The sequence below is a fragment of the Geotrypetes seraphini genome, chromosome 3 (assembly GCF_902459505.1).
Source record: "Geotrypetes seraphini chromosome 3, aGeoSer1.1, whole genome shotgun sequence".
Classification (NCBI taxonomy): domain Eukaryota; kingdom Metazoa; phylum Chordata; class Amphibia; order Gymnophiona; family Dermophiidae; genus Geotrypetes; species Geotrypetes seraphini.
In genome coordinates, this window is record NC_047086.1 from 366,908,684 (window position 1) to 366,919,326 (window position 10,643).

Consider the following 10,643-nt stretch of genomic DNA (forward strand, 5'->3'; position numbering starts at 1 on the left):
TTTTTATTAACTTTTTCAAATAATACATCTTATACATAAATTACACATATCAATCAAAAACAAAGGAAATCAAATAATTTAATACAAATTTATACATAAAATGGAACATATACTAATAAACTAAAGTAAAGAAACTAAAACAAAAATACACACAAGTTGCAGAATCTTTAATCAGAAACAAAGGAGTCTCATCATATATAATAAAATGCTAGAGCACGCATGCACTCTCGAAAATTCGTGCGGTGTGGCGCCGTGAGGTGTGTTTCTGTGGCAACATTCTAACCTCATGGCGCATGCAGGGGCTGAAGGCGCGCGACTGTGCTCTTTCCCTGCCTCGGCGCGTCACCGCCTGCCCTCACTCACCGCTGCCTCTCACTCGCTGCCTGCCCACATCCTCGCCGTGTCACCTCACTCGCCGCCGCTGATCCTCTATCAGAGCAGCCTGCGATTGTGGCTGGCTTTAAAGAACCTCACAGGCCGCTCTCCAGCTTCAGTAGCACGCTCCCTCTGACGCACGGGATTGCGTCAGAGGGAACGTGCTACCGAGTTGGAGAGCAGCCTGTGAGGTTCGCTAAAGCCGGCCACTACGATCGCAGGCTGCTTTGAAGAGGAGCAGGCCAGAAGACGCCGGGATGGAGGAGACGATAAGAAGGGGATCAATACCGGGAGCCAGGGGGAGAGGGAAAGGGAAAGGGGGCTGCTTTTGGGGGAGAGGTGTGCTGGGGGGAGACAGAAGGGGCCATGGATAGGGAGAGGGAAAGGGGGCTCCTTTGGGGGGGAGGTGTGCTGGGGACAGCTTTTCTCTGGGGGGAAGACAGAAGGGGCCATGGAGAGACAGGGAGAGGGAAAGGGGGCTGCTTTGTGGGGGAGGGGTGTGCTGGGGGGAGACAGAAGGGGCCATGGAGAGACAGGGAGAGGGAAAGGGGGCTGCTTTGGGGGCGGAAGGTGTGTGTCCTGGGGGCAGACAGCTTTGCTCGGGGGGGGGGGGGGAACAGAAGGATACAGACAGCAGCCAAGGAGAGAGAGATAAAGAAACACAGACAGACAGACAGACACATCTATTCTAGCACCTGTTAATGTAACGGGCTTAAAGACTAGTTTAACTATAATATGTTTCTACAAAAATCATTTAGTGGGGCCCATTTCTGATTGAAATTAACAATCTTATTAAATTTGAAAGCTATCATTTCTTCATTTTTCCTAATCATACACAAGTGATTCCACCATTCGTGAAAATTGAGATTGGAGTTATCTTTCCAATTGCAGGCAATATGATGGATAGCCAGAGCAATTTTAGTGTCAAATATTTTTAAAGTACTTTGGGATCGAGATATCTGGGCACGAAGAACGCAAAATAGTGATTGTAAGAGATAGATACCACTGTTTAAATGAGTTATAGAAAGTATTTTTGGCCAAATGCTTGACCAGAATAAATGTACATTAGCCATGCACTTTCTAAGTGTGGTGGTATACAGTATGTTATGTTTATTTCTGTGCTATTCTGTTAGTGTGTAAGTTTTTTGGGTCCTGTAACATTTTATGTCTGAACCATTTTTGTAAGCTGCTTTAGCAAATTCTGTTTTATTGAAAATCCAATAATACAAATACAGCTTGAGAGCAGAATGAATATTTTACATGTGGTACAGGATGCACCACCATCTTTCTAGCAATGGAAAAATTTGATGCATTGTTGACATTGAAGCTAGAGAAGCTTGTCTGACTTTTAAAATGGAAAAACGCTTTTGGTCTGTTTGGAAATGCTATATAGATGTGCTTTCCTCTAAAGCTCACAGTCTGATGATACTTAATAAATTAAATCTGTGATTGGGTTAGAAGATTCTTTTTTTGTCATCTTTTTTCTTTTTGATATGTTTCTTTTAAGGAGGATAGGGTGGGTTACTTTTTTGGGGGTGGGGGTTAGAAGGGATACGTTTTATATCATCTTATTGTCTAACTAGTATTTTAGCCCATTACATTAACGGGTGCTAGAATATATGTCTCTTTATTTCTGTCTCTCTCTTTCCCTCCCGCTGTTTTTCTTTCTGTCTATCTCTCTCCCTGGCCCCCTTTGTCTGTCTGCCTTTCTGTGTCTCTCCCTGCCCCTGTGTCTTTCTTCTTTTCTTTCTGTCTCCCTTCCTCCCGCTGTCTGTCTTTCTTTCTATCTATCTATCTGTCTCTCTCCCTGCCTCCTATGCAGCAGCATTTCTCTCCTCCCACTTCCCTGTGCAGCAGCCACAGCAGTATTCCCTCCCCCTCCATTTCCCTTTGCAGCAGCCATGCAGCAGCATTCCCTCCCCCTCCATTTCCCTCCCCCCACACCACTTCCCTGTGCAGAAGCAGCGTTTCCCCTACCTCCCCTTTCTCTTCCCGAGGTCTGGCCAGCTCCCTTACTGCCCCCCCCCTTCCCTTGCTGCGGTCCCGACAAACCTGCCGATTCCAGCAGCGTGTGCAGCATTCTACACACGTTGCTTCGGGGCCTTCTACTGCCCTGATTTACTCTGGCACGTCTGGTGAGGTTTGATAGAGGAGCCGTGGCTGAGGCTTTGAACCAAAAAATGAACTTTGTCTGGCCGGAGCCGGCAAGCCGGCTGCGAGACAAAGAGATGCGTGGTAAGCGCGCATGCGAACTCTGCAGGCCACGGAACTACAGATCAGGCAACACGCTAATATATCCAGATTCGTACTTGGTTGGCAATCCCGGATTCCCACAATATGAAATCGTAGAGGAATCCTCTGTTGGGCTGAAGAGTTCCGAAAGCGCCTCCCTGCAAACTTCAGTAAGGGCAGCCACTGGGAGGGACTGAACATAGTGACGGATCTGGTAATAGGCGAAGAGATCATTAGCCTGTAGGTCAAAAGTTCGTTGCAGCTCGGCAAATGTGATCAGGCTCCCCTCCTCCGAAAACAGGTGAAAAAGATATTGTAGACCTTGTGCTTGCCACCTAATAAAGGTGGCATTTTGCATGCCCGACTGGAAAGCTCTATTGCCCTGTATAGGCAAATATAAAGACACCTTAGAAGACAATTTGGCTGTTTTACAGACCCATCTCCATATCCTTCTGGCCGGCGTAAAAATGGGATAGTGAGACACCAAAGGACGCATCCTCGGATCCGCCACATGTAGAAAATAGCTCACATGGAACGGAGCCAGCAAAGATAACTCCAGTGGTGTAGCAGAAAAATCAGATGTTCCTCTAAACCAATCATTAATGTCTCATCTGACAAGCCATAGCATACCAACGTACATTTAATAAACCATAGCGCCCCCTATCCCTGGGCAGACACATCCGTAGCAAGGGCATACGTGGTCGCTTACCACACCATAGAAAACGCTGTAGCTCTTTTGTTAAACGAATGTTATGGGCATGGGACAGCAGCAGAGGTAAAACCTGAAAGCGATATAACCATTTGGGAAAGAGCACCATATTAAAAAGGGCTACCCGGCCCGTCAGTTTTCCTGTTTTATTCCAAATTCTTTCTAGTCGCCTAGCTGTTTGTTTCGTTTTTAGTAGTTCGGCGTCAAACCATTTGTTGTGTTTGTTTGCATTGCTTTTGCTTTTATGTAAGGGGCGATTTTATCTAGGATGGATGTGCTGGTTGTGTAAAGGGGGTCTAGAGTAAGAACAAAAAGTAGCAGAGACAGGGGACACCCCTGCTGAGTGTTTCATTGAATAGAGAAGGGGGAGGATTTAATAGTAACACAAATAGTAACCCGAGGGTCATAATAGAGTGCAAGCAGCACATCCATAAAGAAACCAGAGATACCATATTTGGCCAGTACCTTAAATTTTAAAAATCCTATCGCATAGGGGGGCGTGGCTTAACACGAATGGATGTGTGATCGCGAAGCTCCTCTTCATCTAGGCAATAGAAGATAAAAATATTGTTCCCTTTTTGATGATTTAAAAAAAAAAAAAATTATTAACGATGCTGAATTTGTGCCGAAGTTGATCTGAAGTCTAAGAAAGTGGGAGATGAGAGGTCAGAGTGCTGTTTTTCCTTAGTGCTGAAACGAAGAGATGTTGAGATTCTGACTGTGAAGGGAAGCGTCAGATGAAGAAATTGAAGCAAAACCTAAAGAGCACCTTTCTCTTATGTGCTGAAACAATATTGTGAGCAGACGGAGAGAAGAAAAAAAAGTTCAAATGAAATTTTAAGATCACGAGAGAAAAGGAGTGCTGCCGAAATTGTGAGAAAAAAAAACCTGAAGGAAGAAAGTCAGGCGAGGCATAGTGAATGACACCAACTTAATAATAATTAAAAGTTGGGCATTGAGAAAGAGAGACTAGCAGCGAGAGGAATTAAAGAGGGATAGAGCTGTGGCGGTTTGAAGCAGACCTCTCTTGCCCGCGCTGAACAGAGACCCTGAGGGCAAAGAATCGGCGAATTTTCTCTTTACTGAGACAGCAGGAGATTGAAGAGGATGTTTGCTGGAGAGACGAGGAATATATAAAAAAAAACTTAGCGTGAATGACACCAGCCTAATATTATACCTGCCAAACCTAAGTAAGTGTTGTTATTCCCCCGTGCTGAAAACTGACTAACAGTTTAAAAAAAACCGATCTTGTTGTGAGGCTGCTATCAGTTGATTTCTGTGGCGGTTTGAATTCTGCCGGCGCTGATTCAGAGCCATAGGGGTGGAGAGTTGAGGAGATCAGTTTTATCCTTCGCCGGTTTCTTTTTGTGAAGACTGACAATTGAACAGAAAAATTTGATTCGGCACGGTAGTGAGAAGGGCTGTTAAAAATTTAAACTGACTAAAAAAAAAGTAAAAGAAAGACCGATTCTAATGTGAGGCCGTTGTCAGTTAAATCCCTGAGCTGAGGCGATTTGAGGCAGCCCTCTACAGCCAGTCGGAGCCCTGGGAGATCAACTAATTGCCTGAAGCCAATTTTTTATTTGTGATATGAAAATAAGACACTGAAAAGAATGAAGGCAGTTTATTGAAAAATACATAAGTCAACAAATAAAAAAAAAAAAAGTTCTTACTGACTTTGATAAAGGACTGCAGCCTGTCAAAGAAAAAGGAAAGGATAAAATCTCCTCAATTTAAAAACTGATTTTGGTGAGAAGAACAGTGCCTATCAATCTAAAATTAGGAAAGATTGAAATAGCCCTCCTCTGCAGATTTTGATGAGAAATCCTGAGGGTAAGGAGCTGATTTCTCTTATTATACAGTGTGAAAAAATTGGTGAAAATAATACCAATTGAAACTACTCTCCAACGAATTTAAACTGGAAACCTGAAGGAAAGGATTCAAAAATTCCATATAGCAAAGCATCGAAGGCGAACTAATATACACTGTTGTGGAAAAAAATCTTATTGAATACTGGGAATTGTGACTGAAAAAAGAATTTTGTGTCTGCTAACAACTATAAAGAAATAAAACCTAAGAAAAAGGAAAACAACAACATGGCAAGCATCAGACAAAACAAAAATGAGGCTGGCATGTCAGCAAAAAGACAAAAACAGGATCAAATAACACCAAGCAAGATCCCACTTCCTGCTGAAGAACCTGACATATTGAGTAAAGCAGAAGTTATGGAAGAACTAAGACAAATTAAACAAATGCTTAAGGAAACTGTAACCAATATGTCTGAAATGAAGGAAGAAATATTAAACATTCACAGACAAATGGAAAGTAATAACAAAAGAACAACTGAATTAGAATCTAAAATGGAGGTCATAGAAAGTGAAGCAAACAGATGCAAAAATGATAGTCTGGAATTGAATAAATTGAAAGATCAACTGGAAGACTATGAGAATCGAGGAAGAAGGAAAAACATTAAACTTTTTGGAATACAAGAAAATTTAGAAGGAAAGAATGCTATACTTTTTCTAGAAAACTTAATTCCAAAAATATTACAACTGGACTTGAAACAACCACTAGAAATAGAAAGGGCGCATAGGATCCCAGTTAAAAATGTAGAAAATAAAGGCAGGCCAAGACCACTAATTTTCAAAATGCTTAGATACCAACAAGCATTAGAAATATTAAATGCTGCAAAGAAAGACAAAAATCTAAATTATAAAGGATCCAGAATATGGTTTTTGCCGGACTTTGCTAAAAACACAGCAAATAAAAGAAAGAGACTATTAGACATGAGACCTCAACTAAAAGAAAAGGGTTTTAAATACGGTCTATATTATCCGGCAAAAATGAGAGTATCATCTGGAGATAAATCCTTGTATTTCGAGGATCCAGAAAAACTAAAAGCTTTTCTTTCTAAACCAGAACCTATGATATTTTAACATAAAACATTAAGATGGGTTTTGATGACTTTATGAAAAATTATAAAAGTATGAAATATTGAAATATCTGAAGAAAGAAAAAAATGATATAAAGAAAAGACAATAAAAATATATAAGAGAGAAAGAGCAAGATATAGGAAAAATATTAATAACATACTAAATATATGTTTAAGATAAAATTTTATGATGTAAATAATAATACTAAGGAAATATAAATTAAAAACTGTTAAATGGATAAAGATACATTAATGAAATGTTATGAAAAAATGACTAAAGATATTAAAGGTTAATATAGATAGATAGAAGGGGAATTTGATTGAATATTGATTGCCTAGAGGGGAGGAGAATGTTCGGGTTACAGTTCCAATGTGTATCCTTAAGCAGCCATTGTATTGGGTGGGAAAGGGAGGGAAAAGGAGAGTATTTACTAGAATGATTAAGGAAAATATAAACAAGGGATTAGATACTTTAGGGGTAAATATGTGTGTCATGAAAAACATTTTTTGGATTCTAAATATGAAAGAAAAGGGGAAGAAGATTATATTGATAAGCTTTAAAATATACAATGTCTTAAGATATACTCTATTAATGTCAATGGCCTGAATCATGTAATTAAAAGAAAAAAGGTATTAGCATTCTTAAAAAAGCAAAATGCGGATATTTACTGTCTGCAAGAGACTCATCTTAATACAAAAGAATCACAAAAATTAACGGGTGGGTGGGTAAAAGAAAGTTTTTTTGCTCCAGCAGAGGGTAAAAAAGCAGGGGTAGCAATTCTTATAAATAAAAAATGTATGGCCAAGATTAAGGTAATAAATTCAGACCCACATGGAAGATGGATACATGTTGATATAGGTATGGGAAATAATGCCCTGACGTTGTTTAATATATATGCCCCTAATTCGAATCAATCAGAATTTTTTAAAAAATTACAAAATATGTTATTACCACTGGCTACTTCTAATTTAGTGGTGGCTGGAGATTTTAATGCTGTAATGGATCCATTATTGGATAAAAAACCAAGTAAAAGTATAAAATCTTTAGGTTTAGATAATTTGGCTCAATCATGCGATCTGAAGGATATATGGCGTATTCTTCATTTTAATGATCAGGAGTTTTCATTTTGTTCACAGGTTCATAAATCATTTTCAAGAATAGATTATATTTTTGTTTCAACAAATAAAGTGCAACAGGTGATTAAAGCTACCATAGATCCTATTATTATTTCAGATCATGCAGGAATATGGATAGAATTACAATTGGATAATTTGGAAAAGGGTAGATCTCTTTGGAGATTTGATAATGCACTGCTTGTGGATGATAAATTTTTAGAAAATTTTAAAACACAAATTAATGATTTCTTTCGAATCAATTTAGTGGAGGATACATCTTTTGAGAATGTATGGGATGCATTTAAAGCAACTATGAGGGGTAATATTATATCATATTCAGCTTTTATTAGGAAACAGAATAAAATGCAATATATAGAATTAGAAAAAGAAATTAAAATATTAGAAGCTAAATTGATAAACAAATGGGAAAATGAGATATTGCAAGCTCTTTTGAAAGCAAAAGGTAAATATAATGAATTAACTTCGAAAATGATAAGAAGGGATTTGTTTTCCAAACAAGCAGTGTATTATGGAAATTCTAATAAGGCGGGGAGATTATTGGCAAATTATCTTAAAGCAAAAAAAAGAAGAACTAATGTTAATGGGATAAAAGATGATAATGGTATAATAACAAATCAAACAGATATAATTTTAAAACAATTTCTTAAATTTTATAAAGATCTGTATTCCTCTGAGCCTTATTTGGAGAGACAAAAAGATGGTAAAAATTTTTTAGATTTAATTAATGGACCTAAGGTTCCTGATCATATAAAACGGAGTTTAGATGAACCTATATCATTAAAAGAATTAGAAACAGCATTGAGATCTCTTAGAGTTGGATCCGCTCCAGGTGGTGATGGTTATACAGTAGAATTTTATAAAACATTTCAAAATATCCTTTCCCCACATTTACTAAATTTATATCAAACACAACTTATAAAAGGTGATATTAAAGGTACTATGGCTGAATCAATAATAATTGTTTTGCCTAAGCCAAATAAAGATCCTACTTTGGTTTCGAACTACAGGCCTATATCTTTAATAAATGTGGATAATAAACTTTTGGCGAAAATTTTGGCTTTAAGATTAGCCAAAGCTCTCCCACATATTATAGATATGCATCAGACGGGTTTCGTTGCTAAAAGACATTCCTCTAATAACTCTAGATTATTATTTCATATGTTAAATTTATCAAAAAAAATAGATGAACCAACTTTTACAGTTTCCTTGGATGCAGAAAAAGCGTTTGATAGGGTAGAATGGAATTTTATGTATCAAGCTTTAGAATGGTTTGGTATAGGTTCTGGATTTATACAAATGGTAAAAACTTTGTATAGCTTCCCGATTGCAAGATTAAATATTAATAATATGATATCTGATGGATTTCAATTGCGGAGGGGAGTTAGACAGGGTTGTCCTTTATCTCCTTTGTTATTTGATATTATATTAGAACCCTTATTGTTAGCAATACAACAAGCGGGGGAGATACAGGGCATTTCATATTCAGATATGGAATATAAAATTTCGGCTTATGCTGATGATATTTTGCTTTATTTGAAAAATCCAGAATCTACCTTATCTTCTTTATTGGAATTAATTGATAAGTTTGGTAAATTTTCAGGTTATAAAATTAATTGGAATAAATCTGAAATTATACCCTTAAATGTTCATTGTGTAAAAGGATTATTTGACGATTTTCCGTTCATATGGAAAGAAGAAGGATTTAAATATCTTGGCATTCAAGTTAAAAATACAATTGAAGATACCGTAAAAGAAAATGAAAAATTTGTATTAAAAAAAGTTACGGAGTTATGTGAGCAATGGAACCCCTTACATATTTCTTGGTGGGGGAGAGTTCAAACTATTAAAATGATGATTTTGCCTGTAGTTTGCTACCAAATGAGTATGATACCTATTTACTTTCAGGGGTCCTTTTATAAAAAGCTTAATAGTATTTTAACAAAATTTCTTTGGCTTGGTAAAACACCTAGAATAGCCTTAGTAACTTTGCAAAAATCAATTAAGGAGGGAGGGGTAAATTTTCCAAATTTTTATAGGTACCATCAAGCCTATATTCTACGTCAGGGTATGTATTGGATCCTCCCAGAACTTATAGATAATACACCGGATTGGTTATATTTGGAATGGCGCCTTATGTTTCCCCTAAATTTAGTTCATCTTCCAAGTATTAACATGCCTAGAAGATACAGAGAAAATAAAATTTTAATGGATACTTGGAAAACATTGAGATTTATAAGTAAATTAACACCTATTCCAATAAATAAATCAACTAATCAATCTATATGGATAAACTCCAAGATCAAAATTGGCGGAGCTCAAATCCTTTGGAAGAACTGGATTAGTGCAGGCATTAGATCTCTAGATGATGTTATTTCAGAAGGTAAACTGCTGGATTTTCCACAATTGCAACATAGATTTGGTCTTAGTAAAACACAAAGTTTTAAATGGTTGCAATTGAAGCAGGCCATTCAGGTTGGGTTCCCTGAATGGAAAACATTGAATAATCAATATAGTTTAAAGTTCTTATGCTTTCAAGCAGACTTCCTAGGACATCAAGCCGCATTGTGGTATAAATTAATATCTGGATATTTGAATAAAAAACCAAAAAATGGTCTAAGAGATATTTGGAGCATTGAGATTAAGCATCAAATTAATGCATCTCAATGGCCACTAATTTGGTCTTGGAGAATGAGATGTACAGTGTCAGCATCTATGAGACAAACTTGGTTCTTTTTATTACATAGAGCTTTTTGGACCCCTACACGTTTACAAAAATTAGACAGTTCTAAGTCTAATAAATGCTGGCACTGTAATCTAGAACCAGGGACATTAGATCACTTATTATATCATTGTCCCTACATTAAAACTTTTTGGAATTCAATTTGGCCACAAATTAATAAATTGATGGAAAATCATATATCAATATCATATGATACAATATTATTTGGAATGATGATGAGGAAAAAAAGTCAAATTACACCAGAAAATAACAAGCTTTTATTAATTATGACAGAAGTTGCCATTCAACATATAACTAACAACTGGAAGAATTATAAAAACCTAATTATACATTTTGGTGGAATACAATTTGTCATATATACAAAATGGAAAGAGTAATAGCAATACAAAGAGGGACATATACTAAATTTATAAAAATATGGGGGCCGTTGACAAAATATTGCAATGAATAAACAATAGAATTTTTCTTCTTCTTTTCTTCTTTTTAATAATTTTTGAGTGACACACATAGAGGGGAGG

At 37.1% G+C, this 10,643-nt stretch overlaps 1 protein-coding gene across 9 annotated transcripts in view; it reads left to right on the forward strand.

The window, feature by feature from the left end:
• Positions 1-10,643, forward strand: part of AFDN (afadin, adherens junction formation factor) — a 350,456-nt gene that overhangs the window by 263,142 nt on the left and 76,671 nt on the right. The window lies entirely within an intron of this gene.